At 41.6% G+C, this 15,251-nt stretch overlaps 1 protein-coding gene across 1 annotated transcript in view; it reads right to left on the bottom strand.

The window, feature by feature from the left end:
• Positions 1-15,251, bottom strand: part of KANK1 (KN motif and ankyrin repeat domains 1) — a 128,995-nt gene that overhangs the window by 97,788 nt on the left and 15,956 nt on the right. The window lies entirely within an intron of this gene.

Genomic DNA, 15,251 nt, shown 5'->3' with positions numbered 1-15,251 from the left:
CCAACAATCACAGAATATGAAAAGCTGAAGTATTTTTTTATTTCCGAGGTGAAATGCACAAGCCACATTTCGGCTACAGCACTCTGGAAAGAAAGCATGCATCTTGCAATAGCTCTGTCACCATCCACTGCCATCCCAATTTAAATCTTTGTTCAAACAACAGTCCATGTGAATGAACAGAAACAAAGCTCCAGGCGTGCCAGGATACACCAGCCATGCCAGTTACAGAAACACAACTGTAAATGTTCGTAACTCGGTCCTAGTTTGAACTGGGAAATGCATCAGAAGCCCATGCAAGCTAAGTATTAGCACTACATAAGCCAGGATGATGGCATATATGGAAGACACATAGAAGTACTTTATAGACTACAGGAAAAGGAGGGACATCTACAGACACATTTGTCCCCTTTTTCTGAACAGGCTTTTTTCAAAATTCTCATGTTGCTAGGACTTGTACTTATGAATCTCAACCTATTCTGAGTAAAGACACTCACGGCAGCAGAGTTCACGCCTGCACCACTGTGGCACATAAGGCAGCTCTCTTCCCCCATAGCAATTCAGCAGAGATGTACCATCACAAAGAGTTAGTAATTTGTTTTTCAGCTCCAACTCATTTGGTGTGTTTAATCCTCAAATGAGTAAACTTCCAGAAGTACAGGTGCATGCACATACTCACACTGACACAGTTCCTTGCTCTGAGATATCCCAGCTCACAACCTCTCACAGGTACCTTCAGAGTCAGCTGCACCCTGAGGCAGTGCTGATGTTGAACAGTTACACAATGACACTGCTTTGACATTTGACAGCTACGGAGGGGTGGGCCAGCAAAACAACTTATCTACATCTAGCATGGTTACTCAGGCAAATTTTAAAGATCATTTTCAGGTGAAAGACACTTATCATCCAGGTTATTAAATACTTTCCTAAAGCTTTGGTATGAACATACAGGGTGACCACTGTCCCAGTTCGTAAAACTACAGAGATGGGACCTTCATGGAGTGCAAGAGAATCATACCAGGTAAGAATTAAAGAACTTTTATTATAAATTAATTTAAAAACCAGCACCAAAAGCATGTTACCGACTCATGTCCCTATATAGATATACATATATTGTTCTGGCCATAATGGCCAGTCTTCACGAGTGAAGATCCGGGGAAGGTCTTTCCACCTTCCAGCCTGCACATTGGATTTTTTAGGTGAGACACAGTGTGCGCGGAACTGAGCCCACCCTTTAATCCTAAAGTTCATCTGCCGGGGCCAAGCGAGCTTGGACGGTGGCAGCGAGGTCCTTAGGACGTAGGTGGGTTGCCTTTAAGGCTAACGAGCTCCACCTGCCCGGGAGTGGCCCTGACCGGGAATCGAACCCGGGTCTCGGCGGTGACAGCGCCGCGCCTTTACCACTAGACCACCAGGGGCTCCAGGAGTTTATTATATTATATTATTATTATTGTTCTGGCCATACACTGCTTACAAATCCTTAAAACAGCCTCCTAAGGGTTGTCTTCATAAACAAGTAGCATTTGAAGGGAAAGTACAAGGGTCTGTTTTTGTGAGGTTGGGAGGGGAAAATTAATTGGGACACCTTAGGTTCTGGAAAGGTAACATCTGTTACAAAATCAGAAATCCAAAAGCCCCAAGCTTAGATGAGCTTTAAACAAGTATTCAGTGTTCTAAAGTTATCCCAAGGAAACGGCAATCAATTTCTTCCTCTCTCTAACACTTTTAGCTATTTATGTAAAATATGAACATTTTATGCAGCATGTTACCTATGCATGATACCTTCAAAATGCTTTTCTTGGAATAGGGATACATTCTAAACTGATTACAAATATCTCCATTTACATAATATTAAAAACTGTAATGCATTAGGGAACTTGAGATTATAGAAAACAAATTATATCCTTGGAGTTATATATTCACAGATAACAGGAAGTACCACAATCATTGCATTTCTGTATAATCTCTGCACTACGCTTCTGTATAAAACAGTCCAGAAGTCTCCAGATGTTCAATCAATAGTCACACATCCTGGGCTGCTGTTCAAGGACAGAAAAACATGACTTTCAAACCCTTGGTGCCTTATGTCCCCATACCATGGTGTCAAGATCATTCAGGTATTCCGCATAGGTTAATTTTTCTCCAATGGACTTCAAATTTTGCACATTTCCCCACAGCCACCAAAACTCTGTACCAGGTACCCTCTGTAATTCAGCTGAAGAGATTTTATACCCCCACCTGGTCCAGATCAGCTTGAAGACACAGTACCTGTGCAAAACCAAAAGCCAGAACTAGGACACAGCTTGAGTCACAAGATGAACTAGTGAGAACTTTGTGTGAATTACACCTCTTTATCAAAGAGGAGTGATCAAAAGCCAGAAATCCTTTGGGAGCTAAGATTTATCACATACCTTAATATCTTCCATGCCAGCTGGAAAGAATGCTTCACTTTTGCTTTTTATCTAAACAAATCACAGCATACATGTACACACAATCATCTGGCTCCTACACATCCAAGCACAACCAAAACAAAAAAAGCATTACAATGCACACCCATTTTTTCCCTGAAGGAGAGAACAAACCACACCTAACAGGTATTAACAAAAACACTAAACATTAGAAAACATTATGTTACAGTAGGGATTTTAAAAAAATTATGTAAGACTGTAAGCAAAATTTTAATCTGTATAAAATAGATGTATGTTTCTCACATAAAAAAGTAATTGTTCTTGTAAACTGCCTCAGAAATGGCAATCTGATTTCATTTCCAGGCAGAAAACTTACTCGGTGATTAGCATAACCAAGTCCTAAGTAGAAGGAAAGAAAAGCCAAAATGAAAACAAACATGGGCAAACAGTTAAGCAGAGATACTGCATATACAAAGGGAGTCTATTTGCTGATAAAGTTGTAATTTTTACAGAAAGTTCTAACCTTCATAAAATTTTAGATTTAAACAAAGCTAGCTATGCAACAGATATTCCTTAATTTCCCAAGGACATGTTGTCACCAATCTTTAATGGAAAGTCCACATATTTCAAAGTATACTTCACTAGCTTGACAAGTTCACTACAGGCAGCTAACACACATATTCCATCCTCTCTCCTTTTCCATTTTAACATTGTTCAACACCTCCTCCCACATGTTCCTCCAACACACCCGCCTCTCTCCTGCATCCTGATTCACTTATCTAAAGAGGAATTTATGCTGGCCTGAAAAAAAACACCAGCCCCCTCAACTGAAAGGATATGCCTGGATAACTTGAGATATGCCTCAGACGTTGTGTCTAACAAACACTTCTAAGTCAATTAAAGACATTCTGCATAGCACCAGAAGGGTAGTTAAATTCTTGGTGTGAAGAAGACATTATTTTAAAATAAATTTGGAGATAACATTTCCAGTGGTAAAAACACTTTTTCCTGGTGAATATATTCTACATTTTTGGACAGAAAGCTTTAAGTATTCAAAAGCACTATTCAGCCTTTGTACACTTCAGTGTTCTCATAATTGCTAAAGGAAATAACTAAGGCTATGTCTGCGTGGCACAAAGCACCATACTAATTAACCCTGCAGAGACACTAATTAATCTCGGCAGGCCACCACAGTAACATGACTACTCTGCATAGGGAATCTCCCCATGGTGATGCATCCTTCCTGCCTTTTGGACACCCCATCTCCCACCCCAAGCAGTCTCTTTCACATGAAAGAAGGGTCTTACACCTAGGACGAATTCTCCATGGAGGGGTGTTTCCTCTCAGAAGCCGTGGTACTGCTCATTTCTATTGAATTCTGTGACCTTCAGCAGTCAATACTATATGTTGAGCCAATTCTTGACAAACAAGAAAATAATCAACAGGTATTACTGAGGATCCTTGGCTGCGAGGGGGACGAATGTGACAGGGTATACCTATGGACAGCCTCCTGGGCCCCAGGAGGAAAGGTCCAGGACAGCACCTCAGAGGAGCTATGTGTAATGATAATGGTGATTGTCTGACAATCATCTGAGGCAATTCACACCACATTTTAATTTCTCAGCTGCTCTCAAAATAAAGCAAGAAGAGACCCTCTAGCCCTACCGTAAATGTTCTCCACTGAGTCAGCTCAAAGTAGAAGATAATAATGTGCTTGTTAGCACGGTAGAAAAAGTTAAACTGTTGCCAAAGCGACTTTCTTTTCAACATTCTCGTGATAAAACAAGCCCTGGGCTAAAGCCAGAACACTTTATCTGCTGTACTTGATGCCACCTCTGGTACAGAGGCCTGCTCTTCACGTACTGCAAATGGACTTTGAGCTTCTTATGACTTGTTAAAACACATACATCAAGGAATAAGGTCCTCAGCTTTAGCTTGAAGTGCTTGTCCCGATAGGACCTGGTTTTGAGCAACCAGAGAGCAAGAGGAAAGAGAACACACACATTGCAACCTGCAGCAGAACAAAGCTTCACAGTCTGCCCGCACCACAGCATAGAAAGGTGCAGAAGGGTCATTCCCTCTGCCACAAACAAGCTAAAGTCAGGGAAGTGTTTTACTGCGAAGCAGAAGAGACAATTTCAGATTCTGAAGAGTCCCTGTCCAGTCCCCTCTATCTCCTCCCCACAAATACATATCTAAAGCAGAGGTATTTCTGAGACAATCCTGTTCTTATAGCCTCTCTCAGTAAACACAGACTTTCTGCAAAGCACAGCCCCATGAATTTAGCAGGAGTTACCTGAGCAAGGTGACTCATGTTGCTGGTAAATGCAATACACCAGCCCAGCTAGAACCTGGCAGGCAAGGCTGGCTTCTCACATGTCAGTCAGTTTTGCACAGGCAGAGGTCACAGCACCAGAAAGGGCAGTTTTGCCTTGGCCCAGGGCTTGTAACTACAGTGTTCAGAAGTTGGTGACTGGTTTCAACACGTAGGCTGTTTCTTGTGGCAGAAGCACAGGGACAACTTTCTAGCATAAAGTGCACTGCACTGAGACGGGAAAAATCACATCAATTTAGCAGTATCAAAACACCCCTTGAGACTTTGACAGTCTCAGCAAAGCAGTGTACTCAAGTGATCCAGCATGGATGAATAAAAGTCCTACACCCCTGAAAAAGCATCATCATTCATTTACGAAATATTAAGTTGCATTTGATATGTAGGTGTTAAAGAAGCAGTTCTCACACTTAGACCCAAATACTTCAGCTCATGAAAAATAGGAAGATGGCATAAGAGACACATTTGCTCTCTGATCACTTTCAGAAATATAAAGGCATCAAAACATCAGCTGTACATGAAGTTTACAACTACCTAATAAAAGGCTGTTTCCTTCATATTTTTTTTTTACCCAAAGGATGACTGTGAATTGTGCACAGTAAAAGTGACAAGATAGGTAAACACTTCAGTCTCCAAACAATAAAAACTGGTCAAGATTGTGTCAATACAGTAAAACCCAGCAAGCCATACAAACAGATGTGCTGAATCTTAATGCCTTTAGCTGTCAAGTCAGGTGAAGTTGACTCACCATTCATTGTACACTCAGGTCAGATAGATGTCCCACTTCCTCCTCCAGTGCCTTCCCTATACAAACTCTGAAGTTCACCATGGGCTTTGTGAAAGGAGATATTTGCTTGGTAAGACAAACAGTGCCATGACACAACCTCCACTGCAAAACAGACCTTCAGCTGGTAGACAGCTTTGAAAACACAATGAACTGATGAATGCCAGACTGCATAGTGCTATTGGCTGGTAAGCTCCTTGCTACAGGAGGATGCAACAAGAAGGATCTTCAAAAGTCACATGTCACTGAGGGCCACTCTCATGGCAATACTGTTTCCCTTGTGCAAAAGGAAAAAAAAAACCAAATATGATAGCTGTCTCATCTAATGTTCTGAATCAATTATTTGAACAAGAAGAGCTAATAGTAAGGTCATTCTGAATTTAGTTCCTGTGAAGCATGCTAATCCAGAATAACCATGGTATGTTCTTACTCCTTCAGGAGCACCATGTTCTAGACAAAACAGTGACAGACATTTGGGATGAGGGGTGTTATACAAAAACAAGCATTTTCAGGGATTCAATGACCAGGAAAATTAAATAACCAAATGTGTGACCTCCAAGGAAAAGGACATATTATTCCTCAGAGTTCCACTAGTAGCTCCTAAGAGAACAGCTTTCTCCAATTAAACTTAAAGCCCTATCACTCTTAAGACATTTGTCAGTGTCCCTCAGGAACAAAGCAGGACAGTAGCAAGTCCTAGCTCAAACAAGAAAGATTAGCAAGGGAAGGACAAGCAGGACACAGGCAGGCCTTGTCAGGATGTTCTTCTCTGCTGAAATGGTTATCATGAATAGCATATTCAGCAATGGCATTGACTGGGAACTCTACAAAAGGCATACACAAATGGCAATATTCATAGAATGGTTTGGGTTGAAAGGGACCTTAAAGATCATCTCATTCCCCATGCTCTAGGTAGGGACACCTTTCACTAGACCAGGTTTCTCAGAAGTTGCCCAGCCTTGCCTTGAACTCTCCCAGGAATGGGGCATCCACAACTTCTCTGGACAACCTGCGCCAATGCACAGCACCTTCACAGTAAAGAATTTTTTTTTTTAATATCTAATTTAAACCTACTCTTAGTTTGAATCTATTTCCCCTTGTCCTGTCACTACATGCCACTGTAAAAAGTCCCTCTCCACCCTTTCTTGTAGGCTCCCTTCAGATACTGGAAGTTCACAATTAGGTTAGCCCTAAGCCTTCTGTTTTCTGTGCTGAACAAACTTAATTCTCTCAGCTCTTCCTCATAGGAAAGGTGCTCCAACCCTCTAATCGTCTTGGTGTCCCTGCTCTGGACTCAGTCCTACAGGTCATTCCTGTGCTGTGGACACCAGAGCTGGATGCAGCACTCCAGGCAGGGTCTCATCAGAGTACAGGGGCAGAATTACCTCCCTTGACCTGCTGGCCAAGCTGCTTTTGATGCAGTCCAGGATACAACTGGCTTTCTGGGCTGTGAGCACACATTGCTGGCTTATGTCCAGCCTCTCATCCACTAATATTCCCATCCTTTCTGCCAAAAAATAAGTAGTGAGATTCATAACAATATTCGTACTCTCTCTCTCCACATACAGAAAAAAAAAATACATTAAACACTAGATTTTCATGCTCCAGCTCACAGATGTTAAAGTTGTACTGTAAAAACATAATCTCTCAAACTGGACTGGGGAAAACTTGCATGTACAGTGCGATTTTCAACATATATTTCTCCTGAACAGCTAAAAAATACGCTGTATAAAATTGCAAAAGTCCCCTCTACTAACACAATGCATAAAAGATGAAGGTCACTGAGCAAAGCAACTTCAAACAACTCTTCCTGAAAAGTTGCAGGCTCTCGCTTGTGAGGGCAGCCAGGAAAAGGCAGGGGAGGGAGAGGACAGAATGGAAAAACAGACGAAAATGCCAGCGCAAGCTTTGCAGCACTGCTTTATCACGTCAGTGTGAGAGCTCAGCATGCTTGTGGGCACTCAGGGTCACTGTAGATGAAAAATTACTAATTTAATTGTTGTTCCACCACAGCTTTTGCCGAGTAGTTTGATTTGTGCAGGACTATCCAGCTTGTTGCAGCAGTTTGCAAACAGTTTGTCCACCAGAAAGAGATACCAACCCATGGATTTTGCATGGTCGTGCACACACACACGCACACAGAGTAATACACCTTCGACATTAAGTACTGCCATTCAAAACAAATCACCACTTCAAGTCACAAGTAGTCTCCATTTAGATATATTTTAAATACTCCATTAAATTGCAACACCAAAATCTACTCAGTGACACAAACCAGATCAGGTTTCACTATTTCTTGAAAGAGCAAGAAATAAAATACTGAACTTACAGGTCTGCTAGTCCACCGTTTCTCTCTGGCACACCAAACCGTACATTATTTAACTGCAATGCCTGAAACAGTAACTTGACCTCTCTGGGAAGGTGGGCGGTATTATTCAAGCTGAAACATTAGAAACACGCATAATTAGACTGGGTATTTGCCACACATTCTTTCATCCGGGAACCAATATGAATGGAAAACTCACACTGACACTCCAGGCTTAGATTATGTCCAAACCATCAATTAAGAAGGTTTTTCATGACGTCCTGAGAGAACAAAATTTTTTGGGCAGGAGAAATTTTCTCTGGACTTAACCACACATACGTTACAAAGACAAAATGTCACTGCTGCAGCACAAAGCCAAGTGGGCTAAACCATGTATTTTGAGCTTTCTGCCCACCACTGATAACATAGTGTCACTTTGTTTTCCTCTGACCCCATGAACCATTCATGTAGCTCTTCTGAGGACGTCTGCCACAGCACCAGCCACATCCCATCGTTCATCATCCACCTGTTCCTGCGTCGTGATGCCTCTCACACCCCTGTGTGGTGCCTGCCTGCTCCTCAGCACAAGTAAAGGACTTTTGGCAGAATCAGACCATCCATAGGGCTGGATGGGATGCACTGGGAGGGCAAACAGGGCAGACGTAGGAAGAGGAGAGACTGTGGTTGCTCCTAACTCCAAGAGCATCCAAAACTCACATCACAGCTGCTTATGCTTATGGTGGTACCCCCTTCCCACCAAGCATACAGAGTGTCCTCTGCATGTAGCCTTCTCTTCCCTTCAAGGAAAGCAGCATTCACCTTTCAAGTTTTGGGCAGCAGAATCATAAGACAAATGACATACCACAAACCAATATTCACAGCTGAAGCCTAGTGAAATACACAAAGCTTTCAGAACTTTTAAGGCTAGAAGACAACACAAAAACACAGGGTTTGTTTTTTTTTTTTCTTCAGAGGGAGAAAATGCAGTTCAAACAAGAGAACTGTGCACATATGTCAAACTACAGTCTTCTGTAATATTAAGTTTTCATGTTCCTCAAAACCAAGACCTAGCTGCACTCCCGACCAAGTGAGATGCAACAATATCTATAGCTGTTGAGATCCCAGTCGTCCCTAAACTTATTTTGTTACCAGCATCCATATGTTGCTGTTCTAGGCAACTAACCTGACTATCTCCTTTCTATGATGGAACTTCCAGCATTCTTGATTTAGCTCATTTCATTTTTGGTGCTTCTCACAAACACATGTGCAATACAAGGTATTTATTTCAGCTGATTCCCCATGCATTAGGGACAATGTATATATCTGAAACTCTGTTCCAGCAGAGACACATAAATAATTCTAGAGCCATTCTTCTGCTGTTTTTCAAGCAGCCCAGCTCCCTGCATTTCTTGCCATTCTTTATATACTTCCAAAACTTTGGAATTCATAGCAATGCACGTAGAATATTGAGAGGTACTTCCCTAAACCAGATTTTGTAGTTTCAATGACCTGTGTTTTCCCTTTAAACAGGATAACTGTGTATTTCAGGGAACACAAGTTGCCACAGTGACCATATAGAAAGAAGTTAATACTTCAGGGACTATTTTCCACATGTATATGAAATCTCAAGATATGTAAATTGCTCATTGTCAAATTATTATGACCATATAAGCAGAACTTGCTGAAAAATTTTTTTGCTGAGTTTTAAATCTGTTTTTTAAATAATGCTTTATGCAGAGTTTAAACCCTGCATTCTTTCATACACAGTTGTGAAAACTGCAGATAGCTTTATTTTGAATGTTTTTTCCTTCTTCCACATAACCTAAAAAAGAATTAAAATATGACAGAGCAACCGTCTTAAGCCCTACTTAAAATACCTGTTCAGAATGTCTGCGCTATGTGATGAAAATGCTTTAAGTCAAACAAAAGTAGCTTGTGGTGAAAAGAAAGGAAACAGAGTAAAGATCCAAGTTTGTATTAAATCTTGGTTGGAATAATTTAATTGCCACTGTGTAAAAGCAGGAATTTCTCTAGTCCATTTCAATATTTGCTATTCCAATAAACACAAAAGAAGGAAAAAGTCAATGTTAGAGTTTTAAATTTGAGTTTAGTACTGGTTTGGTAAAAACCTTCCTCAAGTTATTTTCCTGGGAAAGAGTTGCTAGAGGACAGAGCTAATTAGGGCTTGTCAGTTAAGTTCTTTCTCTTGCTCTGCTCAGAAAACCTAGACAAATAGCTTATCCATGGATAGACCTGAGGGCCTTTCACAAATAGTTTGTATTCCACTGCAAGCTTAGGCACATTACATAAACATCTGGAGTACCCATAAGAACCTTGAATACCTCCCCCCTTCTGCCCTGCAGCATCTTCACAACACTGTTTCATCAACAGTGACAAAAAGAAAATGGTATTATTGTGGGCTTCCATCCAAAAACTGTTGTCATCTGTACCTTGTCTATATGAAAACAAGGGCTTTGAGTGAAAGGGAGGAGGGGTAATTCAGGTGCACAAACAAGTTTTCCAATCTTCTTTATCAGTTCTTAACTTCTGAGAGAAAAAGCGAGCTTTGTACCATTATTTAAAAGAGACAATTTCCAGAATGGTTGGAAAGTAGACTACTTTGTGGGGGAAACAGCAGTGAAAATAGGTATGTTCAGCTTTGCTCTGGAGATGCAGTCTAATTTGGAAGTGCTCTTGACATCCAGAAGTTAAGATGAAGACACAAAAGCTCTGTTGACCGTGCGAGGGCCCACAATTAATAAACCAGTTGTTCACCATGCAGCAGATACTTTGGTACCACATTTCACTGCAAGGCTGGATTGGAGGCAATAATCTACTTGCTGTGTGACCCATTCTATATATAAGGAGGGAAAGGCACACAGTTCTCTCTAGCACGCTTTCCACAAAGTCCTAGAACAGCAACATCAGTGCCTTTTGTTTAGCTGCAATCCTGCAGGCATCTTTGCAGTCTATCAAGCCTAATCACTGGGCAATTCTTTGCGTGTTTATTTTTCAAACCTGTAGAGCCGTACCTTCCTTCATATTACAGTAACTGCATAATAGGTGTAGCTTAGCTACCTTAAAATATTCCCTTCATAAACCCAGGGAAACAAAGTCTTCCCCTTCACTGCTGCATCACAAGAGCACCGAAAGCTTCCGACAAGAAAGACAAAGACAATAGCAGACAACCAGTGTGATAAACTACCCTTCACATTTTATTCCAATGAGTAGTAATTACATTTAAAAACACACAAAATCCATACATGTGCTAAACATGAAAGAAGCTGTCCTGAGAGTCGGATGCTCTGAGATCACATTTCAAAGCAATGCAGTATCATTCTTCTAATCTTTTGGGAAAACCAGCATGGATATTCTGCTTCAATGTAATTAAGGCAGGAATTCCAGCCTCTTCATTGTGAGCTTTCACAAAAACCTTAGGGGTCAAGAGTAGCAGCTTGTGTGTGTCCTGCTACAATGCTAATATATCTGTACTATCAGCAAAACCCTTCTCTAACAATAGGCCGAAAACCTTCAGGGAGGGAAGGGGGGACATGTAGATTCACTCAAAGACTGCCACAAAACAGCTTATACATAATCATAAATTAAAAGTTGTTTTTCTGAAGGTCGCAGAAATTTCATTTTTACTCTGCAGGTGGAAAACAATTTAAATTCACTTTCATATGTTATTCTAAACAAATATCCAGACCCTACCAAAACAGTAATGAATTTAAGACTTGTTTTCTTAGAGCAATGGTTAATGAACAAAATGAAGCCAAAGGAAAGGCTACTTATTGCTCTGATAGTGAAGTGCTAAGTAGAAAGACGGAGAGTTTGGAGAAAAAGTGTTGTGTTTTTTAGCCCTTGGGCCACATCACAGTAAATCCCTGGTGAAATCTCATGAGCACAAGCAAAGCTGCAGCCTGCAGTGACAATGCTGCTACTTGCCCTTCATACCACAGTAGCCATGCTTTCCTTCCCCAGCACTTCTCAGCAGTGAGTAACAAGGACTGCTCCAGGGGAAGGGCAGCATGGGCAGGAGAGGTTTGTGAGGTGGGAATGGCAACAGCCCAGCTCTGCAAAGACTGGCTGATGAAAACTTTAACTGAACCCTAATCAGCATGCTTAGTGTAAACTTTCTCAGGCTGGCCAGCATCAAGCCATGAAAAGAGATAATCAGGTTTTTTTCTCTTCATTCTTAACCTTTGCAATCTGAGAAGACTGAAAGAGGACACCATCTACCAAGAAGGCTGCTAATTAATTCCTCCTCACCCAGGCAAAGCTTCTAGCTGCAAAGTATCTGCTTATGTAAGAATAGCACTTGACAGCATTAAGAAAGAAGCTTCAATTGTTCTGAAAAATGCCATTAAGAGACTAAATCATCTCACAAGATGATTTTCCCTATCAGCAGTGAGAAAAGGTGAATGAAAAGCAGCTTCGCTCTTCATTAGTTTTCAGAGCACCAACTTACCACGCACAGTGATTTCGACGGGAGGTCAGCATGCCACAGGCATAGATGCTTTCAGAAGTGTAACTTTACACGAGAAAGAGTTCTCGTATCATCTCTTAGTTGAACACGCTTCCCTGAAATAAACTATCTCTGAACAAGTTGGAACAGGGTAGAGATGCCTTGCCATAAGGGCAGGACCAGAGTGCAAGTGACATGGGCAGCTAAAGTAAGCAAGAACTGTTGTTTTAGGTGCTCAGTTATCTTGGATCAAAGGCTATAAAAAGCTCCTTGGATATAGCACTAAAACAAGAGATGAGTCAGATGGAATAATAATGGAAAACACCAATGGACCCGACAAAAAGAGTTCAGCACACATTTAACATTGAGGACCTCGAGTATTCTTGATTAGCAATAGTTTGTTTGCCTACCAAGGCTGCTTTGTTGGCACTATCATAAATAGAAACAACAGAACACTCAATAACAAGAGTCAAAACTCCTGTTATTAGGCAGATATAGCCCAAAGTCCAATATCATCTGAAACATCTACAGCTCAACTGTAGCCTTTTGGAGTACCAAAGAGACACCACAGTCACTAAAAATTTGAAGAACAATCCTCCTGCATGAGCAAAGACTGAATAATCCAAAATATTTTTCTCCTTCTCACTTTAATTAAGGCTGAGATGTCCCTCATTTTAGCTGGGACAAAAACGGTGGAGTTATTTAAAATAATATTTTATTTGGATTTTTTTTTTTATGAGGCAGGACAAGCTATAAACTTGTGCCACACCTAAAGTAGTTCTAATCTCACCACCCTTTTCTAGTTACATTTAAATGCTCTGAGCACTATTTCTCTTCACTATTGCTTCTACCCGGGGTGAAGCAGGTGGATCAAGACCACCTCTTCACAACTGCGTAAGTGCAAGTGGGCAACAGGCCAAGTGGACAGACACGGGCACTGGAAAGGATCTTTTTTTTCTTTTTGTTTTTCCTGTGTTATCACCCTCTGGGTACACAGAGTGCTTTTGCTCAAAGCACAGGAGATGTGCAGCCTTGCCAGCTGTGTTTTCTCACAGCAATTTTTCATCCCTTTGTCCCCATCCTTTTCTTTCTACTCACCCACACAGCAATCTCAGCCACCTATTTTACCCTGAAAAAAAGGGATTATAGTTTCTGGCCTTACCACAGCACACAAGTTTCACTGAAATCTGAGAAGCAAGCATGTTTTACTTTGTTTGAACATGAAGACACCTGCAGTTCAGTCTCAGGTGTGTAATTCAGAGCTAACAGCAGGAAAATGAAAATGTCAAGGACCAGATATTTTCTTAAACCAGATTTTGTGCTCGACAAACAATGGGAATATTATTTATTTTGAGTTCTTTCCTTTTAATGCAGAAATCCTCCACTGCAGGATATACCATTGTAGGTTAATGAGTTCCCCTGTACCAGCTCCTCTCTCTGACAAACTGACTGGCTTCAAGCCCTTCTTTGGACAGGTAACCAGTAAGGTCAGCCAAAGGGCCCTGAAGATGTAGCAGACTGGACCAGGAATGCTGGTGGCCAGAATCCAGATTGGGTAAAGAGGAATTATGCAGGTACCCTCTGGGTGATTACCAGGCATTTCACACCAAGGCTCTCAGATCTGGAGAACATTACAGAGAACAAAAGGTGTAGGGACACATTTCCTACTGAACTCTATTATTTCTTTTCAAAAGCAATCAAATGCCCTGGTTTTGAGTGAGGGAGAGTCCTCTCCTACTTGGAATAAACACACTTGAGCACATTCCTTCCTTTTATACTGTGTACATCTCTACTTGGCATTGCAAGCTGTTGCAGGATGACTCAGTTTGTTACTGATTAACATCTCACTTCAAATCTTTTCTGCGTGCCGCAGTCCAATACTTTTCGCATCAGTCAGGCATCCTGACACCATGCATTTCTTTAGATTTTGCCCTCAAGTGTATCAGACAAATACTAACTCAATAGCCCAGAGTTCACCATGTACCAGCAATTTTCTTCCACCCCTCTCCAGAGCACAAACCCCACCTCCTTGCAAATACAAAGTCCTGCAGCCCAAGCCTTTCACATCCCCAAAGGCACTGCAGTCAACAGCACAGGGCTGCCATCTGAGATTTCCATGCATAAGATGTCAAGAAGAGGTGTCAGAAGACGGTATGTGCAGATACCTCATAGACACCTGCAGCTGAACCACCATGCAATGTATCATCCATTTGTTTCTGGAGAGCGGGGTCAGGGCCTCCTGCCCTGAGAGGGTGTACATGGAGGGGAATTACTTCAGGGTGACTGACAAAACATGATACTTCAGATCAGACACCAGGGAAAAACAGCATACTTCAGTTTTGGGTCTATTTCACCCAAAATTAACTTTTATAAAAAAAATAATCAAGCTGTTCCTAAATATTGAAAAGAAGGTGTCCATTTTTCATAATGGGACTGCTCTCTTGAACAGTCATCCAAAGCTATGTGCTGGCATGGACAAAAGACCAAGTTTTTCAGTAACAGCTGCTGAAAAGCGGTGTTACCCAGGCAGCACCTCACTGCCTTATACCCTGATCTCCCAACACCCACCTTCTCCCCAGGCACCAATGCAACCTTAGTCAGCTCCATTTCCTCCCAGCACACAGCCTCAAGCTGAAGACCACCTCCATCTGTGCCAACAGCTCATGTTTCTTCCACCACCACTGACACCAGTACAGGCATGCACATACCAGTCCCGAGCAGCACTCAACATGTGTCCTGGGGAACAAGGGAATCTCAACCACAGGATCTCACCCCTTCTCTCACTCTACTTCCACAGTGTGGCATTTCCAATAAAATACTGCAGTGTTAACAGCTTCTGTGTTTGCAAAGGCCTGCCGGGGGGATCTTCCTTTACTGCATTTTTGCACAAGGAACACTCACAAACCCTAAAATTCACAGAGGAGCAGGCCTGAAGTCACATCTCCCAAGCTTCACAAAGT

Source organism: Myiozetetes cayanensis, unplaced genomic scaffold (assembly GCF_022539395.1).
Source record: "Myiozetetes cayanensis isolate MyiCay16 unplaced genomic scaffold, myiCay2020 scf4, whole genome shotgun sequence".
Taxonomy (NCBI): domain Eukaryota; kingdom Metazoa; phylum Chordata; class Aves; order Passeriformes; family Tyrannidae; genus Myiozetetes; species Myiozetetes cayanensis.
The sequence above is the reverse complement of the archived record's forward strand: the minus strand, read 5'-3'. Positions and strand labels throughout refer to the sequence as shown.